At 40.8% G+C, this 24,667-nt stretch overlaps 1 pseudogene; it reads left to right on the top strand.

The window, feature by feature from the left end:
* The first annotated feature begins 22,214 nt into the window (after nucleotides 1-22,214).
* Nucleotides 22,215-23,134, top strand: LOC139327993 (general transcription factor II-I repeat domain-containing protein 2B-like; annotated as a pseudogene).
* The last annotated feature ends 1,533 nt before the right edge of the window (nucleotides 23,135-24,667 follow it).

Genomic DNA, 24,667 nt, shown 5'->3' with positions numbered 1-24,667 from the left:
TGCTGTAAGCCTCCTCAACTTTAACCCTGTGGACACTCTTCTGCACAGCTTTGTCATGTCCCGTCTATGCTGCTGCCCATCAACGCACACCACTTACAAAGAAACAAAGCATCTGTCTTGTGATTCAGAATTGTGATTTTTTTTTTTTAAGTGAGCCTCCAGGTGAAAACAGTGAGAAAATGCTAAATCTGGTTGACAACTACTGTTGACAAACTGATTTAAAGGTCTATAAAAGCCCACAGTTTGCAACTCACACCAAGTGAAACACTGCTGCTGAAACCTGCTGCCACTCTAATATAATAGAAGTGAAAGGAGTTTTGTTTGTGGAGAACTGTATGAGGTGTTTGCCTTGTTTTTGCTCCAGCTCATACCACTCAAGCACACCTGTGTTTTTAGTATTTAACCATGGCCATAATCCTTCCTTCACGTGCTGTATGCTACATTCAAAACACAAGTTAGATAGGATTAATATTCTTCCAAATGGATTGCAGTCCAGTAGTGAATATGAGCAAAATATGCAGTGAAAAACTGAAATCAGAGCCCATCTAAAATACTACTAATCCTCAAGTGCAAATATGTTCTAAACACATACCTAACCAACATTTGCACAAGTGATAAGACATCCAGGACATGAAACGCAGCTCGTATATGGACTGAGAGATTTGTGCATTAATTGTGCATTTTCCCTCTTTGCACTACAAGAAAAAAACATTTAACCTCTATTTTTCAGATATCCACAAAAAAGAGATCATGTGCAGAAACATCGAACTTTGAGACTGAAACAGATGAGCCACAGCCACATTCAACAGGTCAGGCACGGGGCAACAGAGAGGAAGGAAGGACACTCAGACAGAGCAGGCTGAATAACAGGAACTTTACAAGGGCAGATTAACAATAAGCAGGTTTACAGTTGACAGCTTGAAGCCAGTCTGACTGAGGGAATAAATCCACCAGGGCAGAGGCAGGAAACTGGCAAAAAGCACAGGTAGTAGACAATGAGATGCTGGCAGACTGGAATGACTGGAACACCATAAGAAGAAAATGCCATAAAAAGACACTAACTGCTTTATTCACTATGAGTGGATGCTGTATTACAAAAGCAGAGACAAATACAACATTTTGTTAGTGAACATTTCAACATTTAAATATATTAATTAACAATGTCATTATATTGATAAAATGATACAACCTATATGTGCTGTGCTGAACCAAATGATGCTGCAACTATAGACTCCGTTACAAACTCTTGGCAATAAATAAATGGATAAGCAATAATTTTTTGAAGTGAGGACAAAAGGGAAACCATACTAGTCTGCCCAAAAACTAAGAGAGAAATGCTTTTTAATATTCTGGGGAAATTAACTCCCTGAATCCAGTCTGAGGTTACAAGCCTATTTGTTATCCTAGATTCAGATCTAAGCTTCAAGTCCCACATCAACAAGGTGACGAAAACTTTATTTTCTATGTACTCTGTTTTTAGCTTTATTTTATTGCTATTATTCAGTGGTTTTATTTTCCATCTTACAAGATACATTCTCTTTATGTTCATCCTTTTTCTATCTTAATTTTATCATTATTTTCAAGAGGGTTTTATTCTCCATCTTATTATACATTAATTTTCTTTCCGTTTTTTTATGTTCTATAACTTTTGTTTTATGTGAAGCACTTCATACATGTGATTTCTTATCATCTTATCATAACACTGCCTCACCTGGCCTGCTCCCATTGACGGATCATGTGTGTTGTGGCTGCAGCAGTGATGTAACTGTGCCCAGCTGAGAGGTGCCCTGTAATCCCAAACACTGGGCTCATTGTTGTAACTGACACTTGGAAATGTAAAACATCTCCAGCTGCTGCTGGGAAGCAGGAACCCCGAGGTACCCCAGAAGATTACAATTCCCCCTCAATTATTCAACAGAGAAGAACTGAAAGTATATGAAGTGAGAGATCAATTATTTACCCAGCGCCATGCATTATTGACTTGGCAAGCTGGAACATTTATTGGGACTTTGTTTTCCATGTTTGTCTGATGAAAACAGGACAAACCTGCGACTATTGCTCTGCTATTTCTTTGAATGACCTCCACGCTTGCAGAGATCATTTCAAGTGGTTGAGGGAGTGTTTGTGTGTGAATGAGTGTGTGTGTTCATGCTTTGATTGCCTTCAATTGCCACACATTTTGTCAAGCTAATTTGGTTTCCTCCCTGCATTGATTACCACTTGCTCTGGGGCAGATCCAACACATGGGATGGCCTATCATCTCCATCATCAATATGCATGGTTGACTCTCCTGACCTTGAGAGGAAAAACAGACGAGACGAGAGCAAAACAACTTCCTCAGCACACTTCCTTGTTTGTTTCCTAAGGGTGTGTAGTGATAAATAGCTCATCTCCTGTGCGCAGTAGGTGTACTCATACAGTAACTGTGTGGGGTTGCATCACCAGGGATTCTGCAATGCTTGGCTAATGCGATTTGGGGCTGTGAGTTTAAAGAATTTCTAATGAGAGGAACGTCTTCACAGCAAATCAGTGTAAGCTTCAGGCACATCAAAAGGGGCGTCAGATTTGAGGCAAACTGATGAATATTCTGCATGGCAACTGCGACTTTGACAAAGGCAAAAAAAGTGCCTTTTCAAGTATGTTGTGCCCACTGCAGATCAACTTCAGAGCAAAGCACATTCTCTATTTATTACCAAAGAAGACAGGAGTTTAGGCCCGCTGGTACAGCGACTCATACATTTTAGAGAAGCCTGCAGAAACTGTGCTGCTGAATTATTATATGCCAGGTTAAGATTGTCATTTCGTAACAGCCTAACTTCTCATTTGTCTGTACTTTCTCCCAACTCCATTATAATCACAAAGTAGTGCATGCAGAAAGATGAGGACAGGAATTAACCCCCCTCCAAACACGAGGCCTGCTTATCCAATCATACCTTAGCAACAAGAACAACAGGCCTCTCACACTTTAGAGTTATCCACATGCTGAAACATGAGCAATACTTAGTATGCAACTGTTTTTGATGGTTGATGCAAGAAATCTTTTTATCTGCTCTAACTCTGTAAGCTGTGATCATTAATACATCATTAACTAGCTGCATTAGTTTGTGGTGTTGCAGGCGACCAAAAAGCCCTGTTGATCATGAGCACATTCATGTAGTATACAGTAGTTTCCAACTGCATGAAAGCTGGTCTTAGATGCTGTAAGACTTTAGAGCAGTTGTGTCATGCTCTTCTTTTTAATGATGGAGAAATCCTAATGGTAAATCTGCCACTGTTACTCTTGTCCATTCCAGCATGTGCAATGCTACATTGGAAAACTTGACATCCACACCACAGTCAAGTGGTCAATTTGATGTGTACCCTCTGGCACATGAGGACTATATTTAACTTGCACATTTATGAACATTTCGAAACATTACAGATTCTTGAACAGGCACTTTGTGACATGGAAAGGTTCCCTTGTAGATTTGACATCCATTTTTATTAACCGTTTAACCAAAAAATCATGGCTGCTCTTATTTCTCTTAAACATCTTAAATGAAGTGTTAAGACAAACAGCAACTTGTGCCTTCAGCGGACAATCTAAAGTATATCAATCACAGTTAAACACCAACCTTAACTGAATGCACTGAACTCTGCAGTTTACAATCTCCAGCATAACGACTATCATAAAGATCACTCCCTCTGCTTTTAAAAGGCTTTCACTGGAGATTTCTGCCGTAGAAGCAAACAGCCTACAACACTATACAATATTCACGTACCTCGTCTGGCGGACAGCCCAGGGCTCTGAAACAGCAACGTCCTGTGGGAGGTAATCTCTGTTGGGAGCCCAGTCAGAAATCACACTGTCAATTTTACACGTCGCCTGGGCCACATTGAATCACACCAGGCAATTTCAGAGTTGACTCCCTTGTAACCAGTGTTTCTGCCACCATAATTGGATAAGCTGTCAGCTGGGGCTCGGTCTTACTATACCTGCTGGTGTATGTGTGTTTCTTATGTATGAGTCCTTACAGTACATACATAAAAGCATACAGTGTGTGTGTGTAGCTGCATCTAAGCAAAGGCATGTGTTAGTATACTACACATTGGGCCACTATGCCCTGTTATAAGTCAGTCTTTCACTGCGTGGTTTAGAGCATTTTTACTGTATTTGCTTTATGTTTTTGCAGCGCTGCTTCATGCATTTTGTTCGTCAATTTTTTTGTAAGCTGGCAGAATGAGCCCAAAGCATTTCTTAAACCTCAACATATCCAAATCCTCATATCAAAAATAACGTGTAAAACAGTTCTTGTCTGTCTTTCTAGGTGTTGGGGAGCTTTAAAGGTGCTGGTAGGTGGATTTTTTTTTTTACCCTTGGACCTAACTAGACTAGCTGCTTCCAGTTTCTATGCTAAGCTAAGCTAACAACTGCTGGGTCGTCCTACATATTTCCAATCTCGTCTTACTTGTGGCAAGAAACAAAAAAGGAGTATTTCCCAAATCGTGTCACTATTCCTATAAGTAAGGCAGGTCGGGGTGGTTGGAAACGTCAGCTAAATATGACTTTGATATCCAAGCAACAGTCAATGTTGGTTTCTTTTAGGCATGATAACAATCACAAGTACAATTACAATTAGTCAGATGCTTTTATCCAAAGCGATATATATATGTATAATAATGTTTTCCTTACCAGAATCAAGTCATCAAATCAACCCAAACATCCATTTCCCCAAGAGAAAGGAATATTCTGTAACGTCCACCTTTGCACCCACTGAGGTAATAAAGACCTAATGGAGAATTTGAAAAATGTGAGGTTTTATGGTAAGGGTTCAAGCAAATGTTCTTCATCAAGACAGTTAATTGGTTGCTTCTGATTACCTCATTCATATTCATCTCAGTGGGCGAATAGTGGGAGCATTCCTACTCAGGTGGAGATGATTAATAAATTCAGCAGATGTGATCCATGTGGGAAACGTTCATCTTTGCGGGGTGCTGGACTGCTGAAGAGCGAGAGCATTTTGCTAAGAGTTCTAATGAGATCTGACTGTGTTGTTTGAAATCCTGTCTTTATACAACAATGTAGATTCAGTGTAGAGCAACAACCACACCATAGTCACAGTTTTCATCTATTCTAAATTTGTGACTCATTTAGCTAAACCAAACTACAAAACCCTTCAAAACTCATATCTCTGATTTCATATTTCTTCTTAAGATCTTCTAATAAGTGTGTAGTCAACTGTGCCAGGACATCTGATAGCTCTCTGCACAATCCAGTAATCAAAAGCAATATTATACTTTCAACATAATGTGAGTTGTCACCAAATAAAGGCAAGATTTTATAGCAGTCAATCAAAGAAACTGGAGCATGTAAACACAACTGGCAGCGTCTCGAAAAAGAAACCTTCGTAGTACTGCTTTAGTTTGTCTGTTTTCTCACTTTTCTCAAGCTTTGCTGCATGTGCAGATTCAGACTAATGTTGTAGCTGCAGGTTGAGGATACAGCATCATTTTATGTTGTGAATCTGACAGATTATCTGCAACATATAAATAAAATAAAACAAATAATAAGCTGTAAACATCTCAAGTAAGCCAAATGACTGTAATACACACACTACACTTGGATGTCCGAAACATTTGCCTCAGCCACAGATGGTCGTCTTCAGGTAAAAGCGAGAGTGTGAGTTACTTTGATATAGACAATTAGTGGTGTGTGCAACGGCAGTCATGTCTACACTGAAAAGAAGATGTTTATAACTCCCCGAACTCCTCAAAAAGAAATCTGGCTCTTTACATGCTCCAATTTGTTAACCAGTGAGTCACTGACTGTGTTTGTAGTTTGGTGCTGAGCAGGTGGTGTACAGTGGGTTTATCAGAGCTATCAGAGAGAACAGTTGCCTGCTGCTCCTGCAGTTGCTGCAGCTGGAAATGAGGGTGATGAGCGAGACTGAATCTAACAGTTGCAGGCGAGTTCTTTTCAGTGCACTGACTCACTAGAATTCAGTCATTAAAACTGAAACACGGCCGAACGCTCAGTTCAGCTCGCTTGTCAGCTGACAGGGGTTGTTCATGAGGGATGAAGATACCGTGTACAAAATGAAAGCTGCTTCAGAAAGTCCTGCCTTAATGTGTGCAGCAGGTGTATTTTTGTGACACCTAATTTTCAAATGTTTGATTCTACTTCCTATTTCAAGACTTCACTTTCACTGTTTTGTACGTTCAGTGGAAGTCTTTTAGAACATGCACCGTTCTGTCACGGTGAAAAGGATCTGAGACAGTTTCACGCTCAGCCAAGCGTTTCTTCATATTGCCTCTCCTGCAAGCTATCTACCTGATCTTAAGGTAAGAATAACCATGGGTTTGATATGTTCATGCTGCCTAAAGTGGAAAAATGACTGTGTTGAAACTGGCTGGTGGTATACCACCAAGGTTGCATTCTGGAAATGAAATGAACTGCACCTTGATTGTCTGCTGCAATGTCATCAAACCTCCCTCACAGGTTCCAGTGATCAGCAGTGTGGACCAGAATAGGACGAAAACATGACTACTTAAAATTATTATCTTATGTTTTGCATAGTGAGAGGAAAACCATGTAAACTGATAAACACAGCAACTGTAAACTCATGGCCAGGTGCTGTCAGTCTGCTGCAGAGGTTTTCTTGTCTCAAGCAATTTTCATCAAAATTCAAACTCCTTCTGTGAGTCATACTTCAGTCAATCTGAACACAGACATTTGTGTGTACATAGACTGAATGTGACTTCCACTTTCTGAGGATGTCATTATCTCCAATATCCATCAGAAATTAATGTCTATAAATACAGAAATGACAGAAAAAAGATGCTCAAGTGTCAAAATCATAACGTTTTAAAGTCTTCCTCAGTATCAAAGTAATCCAGTGACAGTGGTCTGTTCATCCATGGATACATTGTAACCACGAAACTTTACCAAACTTACACAAGTTACTTTTAGTTCTCCCCCCTAACCACACCTTAACCATAGTTTAGACATGACCACAATCTTTCATTGACCATAACAAATACAATAGTCCTTACCATATCGTATACCACGTATTTCAAAGTGCCTGTGAGGAGACACTTCTTTACATGAAGTCAGACAGGTTGGGAACACTGCCCTAAAGCAACATTTCACCTGGAAACACATGCATGGGGTTTATTGCCTATTGTCTGTGCAATGAAAAACTTAATCTTCTGTGGTTTGCTTAAGGCCTGCTTGTCTGTTAACATCCATTTTGAGAATTTTGCTTCAAGAATGAAATAATGTTGTGGGTCTCTTCACACCTTTCGGCAAAATAAATGATTAGCCTTCCCCCAAAGCAAATCACACAAGCATCATAACAGAGCCCTAAGCCTGAATCACATACATCTGGGCTCTGTTATTGCACCCAACTCAAATGACATCCCACTGTGCATGGAGACAGTAATCGGATTAGCTGTGAGAAGACAAACATAACATGTTGTGCTCTATCCCAAGACTTCCCCTTCAGCCATCATCTTCATCAGGTGCCATTGTCCCTTATCTCCTTCCCTCAGCGCCTGTCCTCCAGCTGTGCTCTGAGGCCATAACACTTGCAGCCAAACCAATTTACCCACAACGAACAATCCAATCACTTCCGCAATGTATCTGTGTCAACGTGTGAGAGAGAGGGGAAACTGTTGTCCAGTGAAATGCAATGGATTGCTTGGAGGAAATAAATAAATAAATTGCACACTATAAATTGCTAATCTGACTGATGGCAGTAAACAGCAGTGAAACAATTACTTCATTACCTGCTCAGAACTACAAATTGAGGTATAGTTTTGGAACACCACCATCTCAATGTTTTACAAATATCCTCTTTACGTAACTCATCCTCCCTGAATTGCTTTTGAAGTCCAGTAAAACCCTGACCGTATCGATTGCTATGATGGCTGCCTGAGGAGCACTAGGTTGTAATAACAGCTCGAAGGCATGTCCTGGCCTGACTCTGCTACCCCTGCAACACTATACCGAGATGAGCAGGGCACAGGGCAAGAAGCACATAAATAATTCACTGTGATCTCACTCTGGCCCACATGTAATTTAGCTTGTATCCCCGATGGCTCCACCAAAAGACAGAAAGTGTTCTGTTTTACTCATCCAAAGGGGACCCTCTGTGGTGATTTGAGCAGGAGGCTGAGCTACCTGCCTCCACACATGAGGCACGTTAGGGCAAGAAAAAGGTGAGACTCATCAATATTCATGTAATACGTGAGACAGTGCAGCACGAGGGAGAAAATCACAGCATGACAGAACAATTAAAGCATTCACAGCCGGAAATCATGCCAGGAAACAAAATAATCTTTGCCTAAACTACTGCGGCACTGACTACCTATCACCATTTACTGCAAGTTAGTTCCTTTACTGTCTTAAGCTTGATATCGTTTTCTGCATGAGTGAAACAGATTCAGCATTGCTCATAGTCTATATGTAGATACACTACTAACAAATCCTGAATTTCAGTGAAAAAGCCATTTTACATATCTAAGTATACACTATATGTTGCTCATGCAAACCTAGCTCTCTCTGTGTGCTACCAATTGGTAATTATGGGAAACCAGAAGCATCTGATAATGGGCAATGGAAACTAAATCTAAATGAATTATATCCAACCAAACAACACTTTACATGGCAAAGGTGGATACATCTGTATACTGTTCTAACAGCTAATGCTTGTCTATGGTGGAAGTGTGGAAGTGTGGATCCAAACTTAATGTAAAACTGTATGATTTTAGCTGCATTCACTGGACCCTTTAGGACAAGCAATATTTTTCTGACAATGAATCAAAAGACAGAAACAAGACAATGTGAAAGGGGTCGCTCCTAGTGATGAACCAACAGATAAAATAAAATAACGTACATTATCTGCTCTGCACCAAACAGCAGACAGACACAGTTAACGACTAGCTGGTGAAGAGATGGATATTTCCTTCAGTTACTAAACTGTCAGTAACTTCTGCTGGAATTTTATTTAGATAAATGAGGGGAAAGCATTGTATGGAAAACTATTCATTTATGAGGAAACTAAGTTTACTGTAAGACAAGTGCACCTCATGATATCTGGGATGAGGACTGACTTACACAAGTGCCCACAGTGAGTTTTCCCATGACAATCAACAGCTCTGCTAGGAACACAGTAAAGTCATTTAATAGCCATCCGCAACAGCTACAAATCTAATCAACAGAGCCCGACAGAATGTTGTTCTCTCAACCTAAGCCGCTCAATTTGTCAGATCCAATCTTTGTCCAATTTTACTCATCTTTCATTGAAAGTCAGGGGTGCTGCGAGGAAACTGCAACCCTGTCAGTGCCGCTCACCTCAAGCAATGGCTTGGTTCTGATTGTGTAATCCTGGTGCTTATGCTACGTCAACTGTCCCAGATCTCAAGGAGAGTCTCACTCACAAACATTTCTGACAGCAAAGCTAATTTAAAGAAAAAATACAGGAACTAGAGATCTTTCACCATGTTCACCCTTGAATTAACAGAGAACAGACTTATTGTCCTTTGTCTGATGATGCCTGTTTCTCAAATATTTCTCTTCCATTTAGTTGAACAGTTCTTGAAAAGATGTGGATTTGGTTGCCTTATTTTAATGTAGAGTGCTAAAATCAGTCGTCAGTAATACTGTATTTGAACGGGGTGTGCATAAGACATGTCATGACACCTGTTGAACATGAAGGAGACTTTATGACTGTTATAATAAAGTGTCATTCAGTCAATTATGTCATATTGAATGCAAGGTTGAGATTGTTTGAGATGTCTTTGTCATGACGACTTGCCATTAACCAAGACAACATAACCTGTCATCAACATATCATAGCATAGCAGGCCTAATTATCAGACTTAAAGAAAATATTTAGCCTGATGTGTTAACATTATGTTTAAGTCATATGTGCTTTGTTTTGACTTTGGCTATCACGAGAACATCAAAATTGCATCATGACTATTTTACTTGACCTCAAGTACAGTGGTACAATTTGGACTAGTCATTAAAATGTCATTAAGTTTTTATTACACTATCAAATGCTTTTGTAATAGTTTCATGAATAATTCCATCCTCAGCTACAGTGGTACAATTTGGACTTGTCATTAAGATGTCATTAAATGTTATAAGGCCAGTTTGATGACAGGGAATACATTAACTTTACCAAGGTGATTTGCAGTTTCTCGATGGACAGGAAATAGCTTTGCTTGTTGCTAAAGTAAGCTAACTGCTAACTACTGCTAACAAGATGTGGTATGATGCTGAAGAGGTCCTGGATCACAAGAGACCAATGGATCAGCCAGTGATGAACCCAAGAGCTCAGTACTCTGTGTTCCCACCCTTCCCACTAATGTGACAGTGAGTGATGTGATGCTGTGGTTTGAGGAATACCATCCCTCTGAAGTCAGCACCTCTGCTTTAAAGAGTGATTTTAGAGTTGTAGCAATGATAAGTGGACCCCAACCTGCAGAGGTTGCAGTGAGACAGCCGAATGGCTGCAGCATGCAAGCCCATACTTTACACATGCAGCACATCAACAGACCGATTGGTGGGAGCCACAGTCAGGCCTCGACCTCCATCAGTGGGCCTGAGTGTTCACAGGATGCTGCCAAACCACAAACCTGCAGGACTGAATCCAGCAGCACTGAAAGAAAGCTGATAACTCAGCCACTGCTGAGCTCAAGCATCAAGATCAGGAAGGTGGTCTCCATCTCCCCCACAGGGGGAAGTGTGTGCCCCTACACTTTGGTACCAATGGCAGCTTAGATAAATTGATGGCACAGCTGACACAGCACCATTCAGACACTGAAAGGCAGGAGATGGAGGATTGTCTGATGGAGCTGAAGGCCAAGCACTGGGGTGTCCTTGCCCCTCAGGACCATCAGGGAGATGACCTCCAAATTGACCAGGCACGTGTGTTTATTACATTCCCCTCTGGTACAGCAGGCGGCAGTATGTAGAACATGAACTGTAACATCTATTGACGAGGAGTCACTCACTCAAACGGCAACCACTCATAAAAACAAGAGGAAGACAAAGAAGAAGGAGGATGAACCTGAGAACCTGTAACAACGCTAACATTTTCTCACCCAATGGGAGGAGGCTTACCCAAACTTAATGAAGAGCAACGTAGATCAAAGTCATGCTTTTTGTAAAATATACCACATGGATTTTCAGTCTTATTGTTATATATAGTTGACTTCTTGTTATGAGACTTATTATTCACTTATTATTTTCAGTTTTTTTTTTTAATATATATATAATGACGTGATAGGTCAATTGAAATGATGGTCCTGGAGCAACACAATTATGATTTTATAGGAACAACATTGTAATGTTTTAGTGATGTGTACATATCTTTCAAATAATACATTAAGCTAAGTGTTGAATACATGTGTTTTCATTTATATAATGCAGCAGTGTTCACAACATTTCACTTTCAACCAGAAACTGTGGAAGATAATCAGCTCAACAGGTAATTGCTTGTATAATGGCAAATCAATAATTAAGAACAATAGCCCTGCTGGAGATGATCTAACACACATAGCTAATGCTGGCACAAATGTGTGCCTCTGTGTTACTGTAAAGGAGGGAGGGAGCTTATGAATAAACAAGTCTAATCTGAGCTCTGCGGCAGATTGTTACACAACGACTTTGAAAATCCTGGAAATCAGTTTATTCATGCAGCTTTGCAGCAGGGAGGAATGCTTGACATGTTCACTGAAGGAGAGCAAACTTCTGCAATATTTTTTATCTGATCAGCTTTGTTGTGGTAAAATCCCCTGTAATTGATGACAGAGACACGTTCTCTCCGGCAAATCAGTTTAAAAGGAGATGACGGATGGAGACAGAGGTTGCTGGGGAAAAGCGGCTCATCAGTCTTCCTTCTGCCAGGGTGACGGGGGCATGAAGCTGTCATTTTCATTCGTCCCGCTACTTGCTCTTCTCCTCCGTTCACAACTCAATCCACACCAGCCTGCTCCGGTCCACTCTAATGCTGCATTTGTGTCCTGATGTTCAGACTGTTTGGAAATTCATATCATTAGTACACGAGTCCCATACTGCAGTCTTGTCTATGGATAGCTGACAAGTAATTTGGATGACTTTATGAATGACATTTTAGGACATAAACCTATTCACATTTTTGCAGAGTGGTAGATAACAAGATGGATACAACTCTGTATAGTAAATATCTGACTGTAGCCATTAGCCTAGCAAAGACTGGAAAAGGGGAAAACATCCGGCCTGTGTCGTACAAAAATAACAAAATCAACCTACCACTGCCTCTAAGGCTCACCAATGAACAAATTGAATTGTCTCATTTCTTTAATCTGTACAAAGATCTAAGTGTTAAAACAACAAGCTGTGCTCACCAACAAATAACCCAACACATAAACCCCTGTAAAAGCACATTGTGTTGTTTATGTGCTTTGGTTTTTCTGAGCTTTAGCACTGGGAGATGGTAGCTGGCTTGTAGAGTAATATTTAGCATGCAGACAAAAGGTATCAATCCTCTCACCTAACTCTCAGCAAGACGACAAATAAGCTCAAACTATTGCTTTGAATCTATCATTTATTATGACCGTGTGTCTTTCAGATTTCAACAGCATTACATTTTTCCATACTGCGCATTTAGAGAACCTTTCATTTCTCAAACATGCAGTATGTCGTAGCAGCAAAATGTGTGCTGTTTACTTCTCTTATGTTCTCCAACCAGTAAACATGTTTCTCTGCTCCTCCAACTTGTTTTTGCGCCTGCAGTCTCTGCAACACCACACTGCTCAATCGTCCGTGCTCCCCTTCTGCTCTCGCTTGCCTTCCAGGCTTTACATGCTTTCTGTGGCTGGAGAATAGTATTAAAAGCCCAGTTGGTTGATATTAGGAGATTTAACTTGATAAGAACTTAATACTTCTGGACCCATGCTTGCTTGTATGGGAATTTATCAGAGACCTGACTGGAGCATTGTGGTGAAAATATGATGTAAAGCCTGCATTATCTGGCTCCCATCTCTGTTCTCATTGTGTTACACCTGCATGTTGGTGGACAGAACATTTGTCAGAAGCAAAGTGGTTAAGAGTTGGATCACCATCTGGGCCGGTGGTACTGTAGCTTGACAGTGATTTACAGCTGATGTCACAGGAGAGATAACAACAGAGGGAGGAGATGCACCTCCATGAGGACAACAACAGGTGATTTAAACCAAAGGTCAACCCCCTCGGCCTACAAAGCATGTCTTTATTTCACAGCCATTGCTTGATTATAGCGATGGCACAAGAAGCTTCATCAGGCTCTTTGTCGCTGCTCTGCAGGATGCCTGGGAGGATGCCACAGGTTAGCAGAACAGCTGTGAAACTCCCAGACACCCACGAAACCTCTGCTGCCGCCAAGTCTGAGACCACTGATGTCTGTAGAATCTTACTTTTTCCACAAAGATATAAATACAACAAACCCAGATTGCCTTCTTAGATTTATTTTTGGTAGTTTGAAAAAAAAAAAAAGTTATCAGCACCAGATCCTCCAAACAGAGTCACTTAATGACTGCTGAATAAGGAGCTTTTCTTCGCTGGTTTTGTCTGCATGTATTGTGAATTTGGCTCGGTCAGCAAAGGATCAGCACAAGTTTCCATACTCGAGTCTTCGACTGGCTGAATGCAGCCCTGTGAATAATCTGGATAAATAATGTACACTAAGTGGCAGGCCGGCCTGCCAGCTGCAGCGCAGCCTCCTCTGCATCCGTCCAAGGAGCTGATTATTCTGAGCCTCTGTATCGTGGTCCACAGTCCAACACACTGGCTGAGATAATTGTGTAGTGTTGCTTTGAATTCCACTCGATCTGTTAGTTTTCTGTTTTAAGTACACGTCTTTATCTGCCAGTTAAATAAATCTGCATCTGATAGAGACATACTGGTGGCGCTGCTTGTTGACAAACTGCTGAATCATGTCTAGTATTGACAACCTGGGCTCTGACCTTGGGAGGTGTCTACTGCTGCCTGACTGATGGCAGATAGATGCCAAGCACAACAAAGATAGAGTGATCGATCTGGCCAGGACTCACCGAGCCCTCACCGATCCACGCCGAGACCCAGATCCTCTAAACTGTCACAGTAAAGAGGAAGACTTATTTCACCTGATCTTGTCTTACTACACTTCATTATTCTTTATTGCTAATTTATTAGAACAGGAAAATTAAGCACACTTGAAAATTCAGGATTTTATTTCAAAGATGATCACTGACATTATCTTTGTCTTAATAGATAAACATGAAATGATTGCAGTGTGCAGAGGTGGACGGTTGATATCAAACTGAAGTGGTTCAGTTGTTCAGGTATCCTTTGTTGTTTTCAAGATCATGACAAAAGCTCAGGAGGGATAATCATACTTACAGATCCATTTTCCAGACAATTATCCTCGGCTCCTGCTCCGATTATCATCACTCCTCATCAGCATCCAATTCATTACAGTGCGTCGCTTGTTTTTCCTTGCTCTGAATGACAGTACTGACATCTCCTGGACAGGGTGCAAACCTGTAACTGACTGTAGAAATAAACAGGTCCGAGAACAAAGTCAAGCACCTGTTAAATAGCTGTAAATTAAGTGGGATCTTCAAATAAGTCTGTCTTGAATGAATGTGTAATAACTGTAAAATCAGTCTTAATTCTATTTACAGCATATGTCTGTTTTATGTGATGCTTTTTTAATGATTTAAGTCTATGGCCCCGTCACAGTGAGTGAGTGTTAAATGCTCCATACTTATTGATTTAAAATGATTCAATATTTGAACCCTCCTGTGATACAGAGGCTTATTTGAAAAACATTTTGCAGACTGTGGGTAAATCCGTTTTTAATTTGGTGGTGTTGACTAGCAATTTCCCCTAGAGGGCACTCTTATCTGTTCTTTTACAGAATTGTATGGTTTACTGTATGTAGGGCTTCAACAAACATGCTATAGCTGAAACCTGATCATGCCACAAAATCATGTTGTTGGTGGGTTCAGCTGAACCTGGTCTCAAACAAACTTAACACAGTGGAGTAACATTTAACCCTTAAAGGACAAAAATCCTATATATGTTATATACTGCTGACTCCAGTACAAGCCATATTGATTTCGAAATGTGTTATCAAAACATTTGGATCTGGATTTTATTTTTTTCTAAACAGCATTAAGATTGTCTGCAGAGACAGTTGTAAGAACAGATTTATTGGAGAAATCTGCATGGCAATATCACACAGTATCGTAGATGAACAGAATCTGTGTCCCATGAGTGTTTGTTGTGTTTGCTTTCATGCATCAGATGCGGCTGTCACAGTGTAGTGTGTTTTGTTAAATATCACTGAGGTAGTGAGTCTTCCATTGTTGTTGTTGTTGTTGTTGTTGTTGTTGTTGGTTCTTTTCCCAGTCTGGGTGCTTTGCTGCTTTGCTTGATGCTGACATTCAGTGCATCGTAAGTACAGATTATTGGAGTGTTACTGCTCTGCTGCATGCCTGTGGGCAATGCCTGTCTGTAATGACTATAAATTTATTCCATGTAGCAGCCTTATGGGTTTTTTTATATGCTTGTCATTAATGACCTTCTGTGATAGAAAAAAACTTGTGTATGTCCAGGTTCTCATTTATGGGGCTGATTTCAATACGCTTTCTACGAACTCTGTAGTTAGTCAACAGTATGCGCTGTTACTTCCTGATAAGATTGGCCTCAGTGGAAACGGTGGTCTTGTCATACTCAGGATGAGTCATGTTCTCATTTTGTCTTCAAACTTTACAATCATCGGAGCATAAGATTATATTTTTACTCAAAACACTGAGTTTATGTGACAACTTCTCGAATGTTTATACCATAACTTGTTTTAAGTAGCTCAGACGGTGTTGCTCTGGCTTTTATGGAGGCTTTCTTTGCATTGACCAAAATGCATTGCTTCATACAGTAAATCTGATTCATCTTCAGACAAAAATAAAGCTGTTAATGCAGAGCTCACTGTGCTCTGCCATGGTTTTTGTGGATTTTCTTTGGATTTCACCATTTTTGATTCCAATTTGATGAAAAATAAAAGTTAATGAAAAACAATACTTACTGGTACAATACTGGTGGAGTACATGCCACGACCTGCATTTCATCTCTAAATGTCACGGAACAGATTGATGAGTTGCTTTGAAAAATGATTGCTCTGTCTGATGACTGTCATGTATGGGATTTATCCATTAAGAGACTGTGCTGAGCACCAGTGTTCAGTATAAACCACTCTGATGATTTGATTGGAAAGTGTGCTAAAGGAGTTCTGCCAAGAAACAACAATTCAATTACAGTATGTTAAATGCTTCCACTTCAATGATGTCGATAGCATAACTTTGGTTAATGTGTGATTCGTTTTTGCTGCAAAACACAGGATTCAAAAAAATATATAGAATATTTTATTAAGGTTACAGTAAGTTAGCCTTTGTTCAAGAAAAGGGAAAAAAAATCTTTCATTTTCAATAGAGCAAAGTTGTAAGTTCAGGGAATGTTAAACAGAGAGATTGAATGTGAGCTCCATATTTGATGAGGCAGTTTTTCGAGTTCAATTACTTTTTCGAAAATTACTACCACAAGCTTCTTTTTCCCAAGAAAATCATGGTCAGACTCCACTAATGAGAAGAGAGGAACTGTCCTTGTCACTTCATTTTATGGCTCTTGTTTTGCAGAACACAGTGCATTGTTATGTTGCTGTGTTAGCGTAATTGGTTCATAGCTGTTTGGGACTAGAAAATCATTTTGTTTTTAATCTATGCATAAAATGATTCCACTGCACACAAGTGGGATTTTGCAAGGCCAAGGTTAGTGTTCAAGAAATGGTGGAAAGGACAAAGAAGGAGGGGGTGATGATGGTGGATGGGGAAGTTGGGAATAGCATTTATCCACAAAATGTACACCTCGTGCAGTCTCACTAGCTGTTCAGAGCTCTCTACCCTCTTGCTCAGGAAACTAAATAGTCACTTAGCTCAGTATATACATTCTATATAAAATCACATCACAGCTAGGCTATTTTGGATCAACAACTGCTTCACAGAACAAACTGTACTTGGTGGTTTATATGAAAGAACAGGTAGTTTTCTCTACACTGTGCATGGTAAGGAAGAATGAATCTGAATTATTGTCAGCCATGCAGACATAATGCAGTGCTCAAAGCATTTAAAATGATACCAGAGCAAGACTACAGCTGTATTCACAACTGCATACTATACTAACAGTATGTTCTTGTTTAGTATACTGCATGCAAATCAAAGCAAAATCTGCTGTATGCCAAAAATACCTGTATGTTGTTCTGATTTGGCAAAAACTTCCAGTATGCATCAAAGCAGTCTGCCTCCTGAGGCAACTCATCAGCTGTGTAGATTTCAAATATTTGCAGTTTTATGAGAATATGGTGAATCAGAAAAGAGTTGAGAATCTCCATCAGCGCCTGCAGAGGCAGTCTGCCAGTCACTCTCAGAAAAAAGAGAAAAATAGGAATTTATTAAATGTGCAATGAGGAAACTTGTAGCTAGGTCGTCCAGGGAACAGCAGGTGAGGTATGAGGTTCTGAGGTGGAGAGTAGTTTATAGATGTGCTGGAGTGCATAGCGCTCAGGTGGAGACAGCACTTGCATAGTGGGCACGAGGTGGTGGAGGAACAGGGGGAACAAGGTGGTGGTTGAGGGTTGGAGGGTTGAGGCAGGTGGAGGCAAGAGGCTGGGTGGCATGGTGACAGAGACACTGGAGCTGGAGATCAGTACTGGGGAATTCACTGATCCAAAGGAGATGAGACACCAGGAATAATCACTGGAGAACAAACACTTGATGATAACTAGCACTGATAACAAAGGTAACTGGCAAACAATACCACCAAGCAGCAGAAACAGCAGTCCACAGTCTTTATACTGTGCTGATTGTGACGACTCCCAGCTGAGTAGGAGCCAGCTCCCAGCCACCTGGGGAACTACGGCCAGCCTCCACCAATAAAGGAAACACAACCCCTACACCTCTCCACAGCACATCATGAAAACCCAAGTTTTCCAAACCCCCACAACAAAAACACTTAGGGCTGGGGAAAGATTGTGGCTTTGGTTAAATATTAAAGATCTTGTCTTGTGGTAAAAAAAAGGGTACTCAGGGCAAGAGGTGCAGAGATGTCATTATGTGTCTTTGTCTCTGTATCTGTGTCTGTTGAACTAACAAAATGATTGGTCTCTGTGTCTGTATTTGACTGGAAGACCAGAAGTTGAGCCCTTCTCTGTGTTGCTTCACTACAATTATCTGGAAAAGAGGACAAAACACAAATGACCAGCAATAAATAAAAAGAGCTATGGACACTTATAGAACTTTGTGCACCTCAAATTCCTCCACAGTCTGCTCTTGGTCCAATTTCTTTGCCTGACCATTCTCAGTTCATATTATAACCAGCCCTCTCAGCCTCTCTGTCCCACTGTGCTCCTCAAAGTTTTCAAACATTTTCATCTGAATAAGACTCTGCTGCCACAGTTGTGACAGAAATTGTCAGAAACAGCAGACGGGCCGTAAACACCTCACTGAAGGGAGAAGTTTATAATGTAGTGAACATGAAGTCCCAGCTGGAGGATCCACCTTCCTCATTTCTGCATTTAGCTTTGCAGACCCAGCATGCACCTGGTGGTTGTGCAGCATGCAGCATGGTTGTGGTGGATCTGTATCACTTAGGCCCCGTTTACACCTACACGGTTATTATGAGAAAGAGAGATATTTCCCTTCGTTTGTGCCCTTCGTTGACACGCAAACGGAGAATTCGCCTCTGAAAACGATTCTTTCTAAAAACTCCAGTCAGAGTGATTTTGGAAAACTTTGGTTGCACGTTTTCATGTAAACTGAGAAAACCGAGTTTAGAGTTTTAGGTAGCCGACGTCACATTATACGCCAGAACTTGCACCTGCGCCAAAAGTGCGACCTATGTTTGCATTTTCATTTTTTCTATGGTGATCATGGATGCATTCAGAGCAGCAGTGGCATTTATGTTGGTGCAAACCCTTATCATATGTTTGCATTTGCAAATACAGCTGTTCTATTATATCAAGGAGCAGAGACGAAACAGTGCGCAGAGGTCAGCAATTTTGCAACAACTTCTCCACCCACCAAAACGAAGAGCCAGTCTGCGTCACCGCCAGCATCGACGGCATACATACACAGGTTAGTGTAAACGAAAAGTTTTCTGAAAACTGACACGTGTGCACGAAAAAACGGAGAGGGTGAAATGTCCGTTTATGAAAATAGCCGGCTATGTGTAAAAGTAGTGTTAGTGTGCTCGCTGGCTGGTGCATTAAATCTGTGATTAAGGTAGACCTTTTTCCATGCATCATGATATGAGTTGATTTGAAGAAACATCGTTGCTGATGCACAGACAGACTTTCTCCCCTAAATAATAACGAGGTAAAATAGATACATGTTTCCATCACATTATCTCCACTTTCACAAATAAGGTATTCAGATTCAGAGGCATCCTGACTCTGGGCAGCATCATATTTCTGTCAGAACACATTTGCTGTTGCAATTAGTCGCATATAAACACAATCTTTAGAGACAGAGTGGAGACACCTGACTGTTCATGCGTGGGAAATCAGTGAGCAATGTTGCCCTGTTATTACATTACTGTGTGTTAATGTGTCATATATTCCATCATTTTACCACAAAAACATAATAGGCAAGTAAGTAGATTTTCAAGGCATGTGCCTGCAACTTTCCCATGAAAGCACATTATGTGCTGTCGGTGTATTATGCATTGATATTATGTGACCAGTTAAAAAATAGCTAACTAAAATGCTCATTCTTTTTTCTGCCCTAATTTTACAAAGCAATTTGATTGGGAACTTGTGTTCAAGAAAACATCTATTTCCTTTGCAGTGTGAGGAAATGGCGAGAATTCTTGACACATACAGTCGTGCTGAGTGGTGCCTAATCAAGCACAGCTGGAGCCCACAGAAGCATGAAGGAGTGTCTTATGGAACAAGAGGCAAGAGATTGTCAACACTTTATCCTATCTGAAGCCTCCCAGAAAGAGCTTTTGAGATGCAAAAGGGCCACTTTTGAAATTCAGGAAAAGGGTGGTTAAGGTGAGGTGGTGTGCCTTTCATGCATGTGTATAATGGTGTTGGCTCGATGTCTGCAGACATGAATAATCAACATGGCTCGATGATTGCCCAGAGCTATCAGAAAGATTGTTAGAAATAACAATTTTTCTCAGCCTAGTGCAGCGTTTTCACATGCTTTGGTTGCTAAAGATAGATGCTTTCTTCCTTCAGGTTTTTAAGATTCAACAATTTCCACAAATTGAAACCTTGAAATAGATCCATGCGTCTTGTCTTGCTGTGTGTGACCATTTCAACACTGCCTTCTACAGCAGAGCTCGGCATTGTAGTGCCCAGGCCACATCCGGCCCTGTGGCTGTCCCTGACCGGCCCACGTGAGGTCATTGAGGAATTGGGAATCAAATGTAAATAGGTGTACCTCATGTACACAATACAACTGCACTGCTTTTATTTTGAAGGCGGCTGCTAATTTTGTGTCAGTACATTCATGTGTGTGCATACATGCCCTTCACTGTAATGTGTTGGCCAACAGAGGTTTACAGAGATGCGAGTTAGCTGTTAGCCCTCAAAGATTCAGCTCACATTAAAAAAGAAAGGTTGATGCAGAATATAGTTTTTAACAAAGCATCAACTTCTAAGTATTTATTTAGCAAAATCAAAGGTAAAACTGTGAGCTTAGATTGTAGAGACGAGATTGCCGTGTTTAAGGATTACAATTTGAAGTGTTGTTACAAGCGAGAAATACAAGAACTTGACTGATGCAGAACGGGCATGAACATCTGAAGCTTTGCTAGCCAAACAGCAAAAGCAACAGGGACTTTTTACCAAACATCACACATCTAGTGGTCAAGACCAGCGTTGTGATATTCCACATATGGCAAAAACAGTAAGCCATTTTCTGATGAGAGTTTATCGAAGACTGTTTGGTGGACTCTGCAGCGCTAATTGTCACAGTATACTGAGGCTACGTTTACACGTAACAAGGTATTTTGGAAAACGGATATTTTGGCCCCTCCGTTTTCAAAAATAACATTGTGCACACAACATCGTTTTCAAAAATGTCATTAACATGAACCTGGATAAATACGCCGTCGAGCGCCATCATAACTATGCCAAACCTATGGCCGCAAGTGTAAACATCAACACACACGACGTTAAGTATTTTCAGTTGCATATTGTGACATTTCGGAACCTAAAACGCTGTTTAACCCTGTTTACTCTTATTCTCTATTGTTTATTTTTAGTATTTATTTTCAGTTTATTGTTACTGTAGTTGTTAGGACATGTCTGTCTTTATTCTTTGTGCCTGTCCACTTTACTGTTTTACTTGAAATTGTCACACCGTGGGATAGTGGGAAACGTCATTTTGATTCCTTTGTATGTCTGGTACATGTGAGGAAACTGACAATAAAGCCGACTTTGACTTTACACGCCAATGCATAACTGCCATTTTCAGAAATCTCCACTTTGGCCGGAGTTTTTAAAAATGATCGTTTTCCGTGAAAAAAAACTTGTGTGTAAACAAGAGGCCAAACCGCATGAAAACATATGCATTTTCCCTAAGTTTAAATATAGCCTGAGTCTCTTACCTGCTGCCGTTTGCCTTCATCTGTTCACATGCTCAGTCAGTACTTTTTCACTCTCACTCCCCTGCTGGCTACGCCCACCTGCCCACTCACCTGATCACATATGGAGATTCATTCCCAATCAGTCTAGTATTTAAGCTGCTCTCCCACACTCACTCAGTGCCACACTGTTCTTTGTTTTCATGCAAAGCTCTCCAGCACTTACTTTTGGACTGATCTCTCGTTGCTGAGCCTGCCTGCCTTTGACCACGTCGGTTCTCCTGATCCCCAGTAAAAATCTCAGCCTTTTGTCTCTGACCACAAGTCTTGCCCTGCACTTCCTCGATCATTGCCTGCCTGGGACTATTTGATGTTTGGTTCACCAAACGCTTCAAGAGAATCTGTATTCAATTGAAAGACTATAGTTCTGAACTTATCACTGAACTACATTGTCACTGTCTGTCTCCGTCAAGCCTGAAATTAAAGTTGCTACAGTCTATACTTGTGTTCTGGTGGTACTGTGATTGGGATCATTGCGATTTGTTCATGGGAGTCAATGCATAGACAAGCTGGGACTGAAATGGGACAAACTGGCAGGTGTTACAACCGATGGTTGTCCAAAGATGATGGGGAAAATGTCGGACTGTTGAAGCGGGTGCAACATAAAGTTACTGAAATGAACCCAGAACAGAAATTTATATCTTTGCATTGTTTTATACATCAGGAGGTGTTGTTGTGTTGTGTAAGTCAGCGCTAAAATGAATCATGTTATTGATGCTGTAACTCAAAGAGTTAACTTAATCAAGACAAGAGCACTGAATCACAGACAATTTGTTGCACTTTCAGAGGGACATGACACTGAACATGGTGACAAAGGCTACCACAAGGCTGTCAGATGGCTCAGCCTGGCTAAAGAGGATGGGAGATCTGAGAGCAGAGATTCAGGAGTTTTGTGAGAAGAAAGGGAAGGACGTCCCAGAGCTCTCAGATGCAGACTGGATGGCAGATATGGATTTGCTGTTGATGTGACTGTACTAATGAATGATCTAAATCCCAAACTGGAAGGCAGGGGCCTCTTTGCACATGAAATGTATTGCCTTGTGAATGCTTTCATGAGAAAGTTGCAGTTTCTTTCAAGCCAAATGGAGGCAGACAAGCGAGAAATACAAGAACTTGACTGATGCAGAGCGGACATGAACATCTGAAGCCTTGCTAGTCAAACAGCAAAAGCAACAAGGACTTTTCACCACATGCTATACATCTAGGGATGGAGCAGTCAAGACCAGCATTGTGATATCCCACAAATGGCAAAAACAGTAAGCCATTCTCTGGTGGGGAGTTTATCAAAGACTGTTTGGTGGACTCTGCAGCGCTAATTGCCACAGTATACTGAGTCTCTTACCTGCTGCCATTTTCCTTCATCCAAACATCCTCACCCACATGCCAACACTGAAAGAATCACACCATCAACTGATCACCTTCGCAAGTACTAGGTATTAGGGGCACTGCACGGTGAGTTTTCAAGTCGATTTGAGGACTTCAAAACTGTTGAGAGTGAAACGCACAGGGTTTCCTTTCCCTTCACTTGTCGTGTGGATAATGCACACAGTGATGTTCAGCTCGACCTTATTGACCTGCAGTCTGATTCACCACTGGCAGAGCACTTTAACTGCTGGGTTTTTATTCTCCTCTCAAAGTGAAGAACTTTCCGCTCATGAGGAGACATGCTCACAGGATGATGGTTCTGTTTGGATCTACCGACACATGTGAACAAACATTTTCAGTGATGGAGTTGAACAAATCCTGATACAGATCCTCTCTCGGTGATGATCATGTATCCACCCCAGACATTCAGCCTGACTTCTGTGCACTTGTTAAAGCACAACAGAGACTGGATTTGTCTCACTGAGCAAGAAAACAGCAATAGCACATATTGCTTTATTGTACATAGTTAATTTAATGCCAGTCTTTGAAATACTGCAAAACATGCATATTTTCTAAAATGTTCTCGTGAATGTTGATTAAAGAGTGATATTATATTGGTGTTTTTACTATGCCTGTTCCACATTTTCATAGCCTAATTGCAACCTCTACTCTTACCAGTAGAAGGTGGCCAAAACATATAATATATTGTTTTTTTAAATCTTATTTATTTTGAACAAAATTGAGTTCAGCCAGTTGGTCCGGCCCTCCACAACAATCACAGTTTCTCATGTGGCCCTTTAAGAAAATGAATTGCCCACCCCTGGTCTGCAGGATTTAGTGACAATAATTGTGATGATGGTGCTTTTTTGTTCCATTGCCCCATCCCCATGCCTAAATGGTGTCTCTTATTGACTTTCATAGGGAATTCTCCATGGCTACTCACAGCACAGAATTGCTGGCTTGAAAGCAAACTGCTGGCTTGAAAAGCTGTCCATCGATCCCCTCAGCCAAGTCTGGCATGCTTCCATTCATCCATGGTCTATCTGAAGCAGGCAGACACAAAACTTCATGACACCTTCATTCATCAAGCTGACTCCTTTCAAATGAATCTGTAGCTGTGTGTCTTCGTCCCTTGAATTATTCACACTATTTACAGTCGGAGAGGTGAAAAAATTAGGCACGAGAAACAGCTTCAAGACAATCTGATGGTTCTTTCACTCTAATGATCTTAAGGAAAATGCTCTACATGGTTAATACCTCGCTTTAAGACATTAAGCCAATAACTACAATTTTACGAGTCAAATAGTATTCTCATGTGAGCCAGGTTAACTGGTTTGTTTTCCCCTAAACATGACTCTTCCAGTGATTGTCCTTATTGAAGGAGACAAACATTCTCCCCCTGTGGGATTAGCACAGGTTGTTGTCAATAAGGGGTGTTGTTGGTGTCAAGCATGAACAACCTAAAGGTTACACAGTATGTTTTCATTAGATTCTGGTTCACAGATTTTTTTGTGTTAAGCTTAAGGTCAATACCTCATGATGCTTCTTGTCATGGCCACAGAAACACTGTGCAGACACTGTGTGTCTGTGTTCAGGTCACAAACATGT

This window comes from Chaetodon trifascialis, chromosome 3, assembly GCF_039877785.1.
Source record: "Chaetodon trifascialis isolate fChaTrf1 chromosome 3, fChaTrf1.hap1, whole genome shotgun sequence".
Taxonomy (NCBI): domain Eukaryota; kingdom Metazoa; phylum Chordata; class Actinopteri; order Chaetodontiformes; family Chaetodontidae; genus Chaetodon; species Chaetodon trifascialis.
Note: the sequence above shows the minus strand (reverse complement) of the source record. Positions and strands in the feature narration are given on the sequence as shown.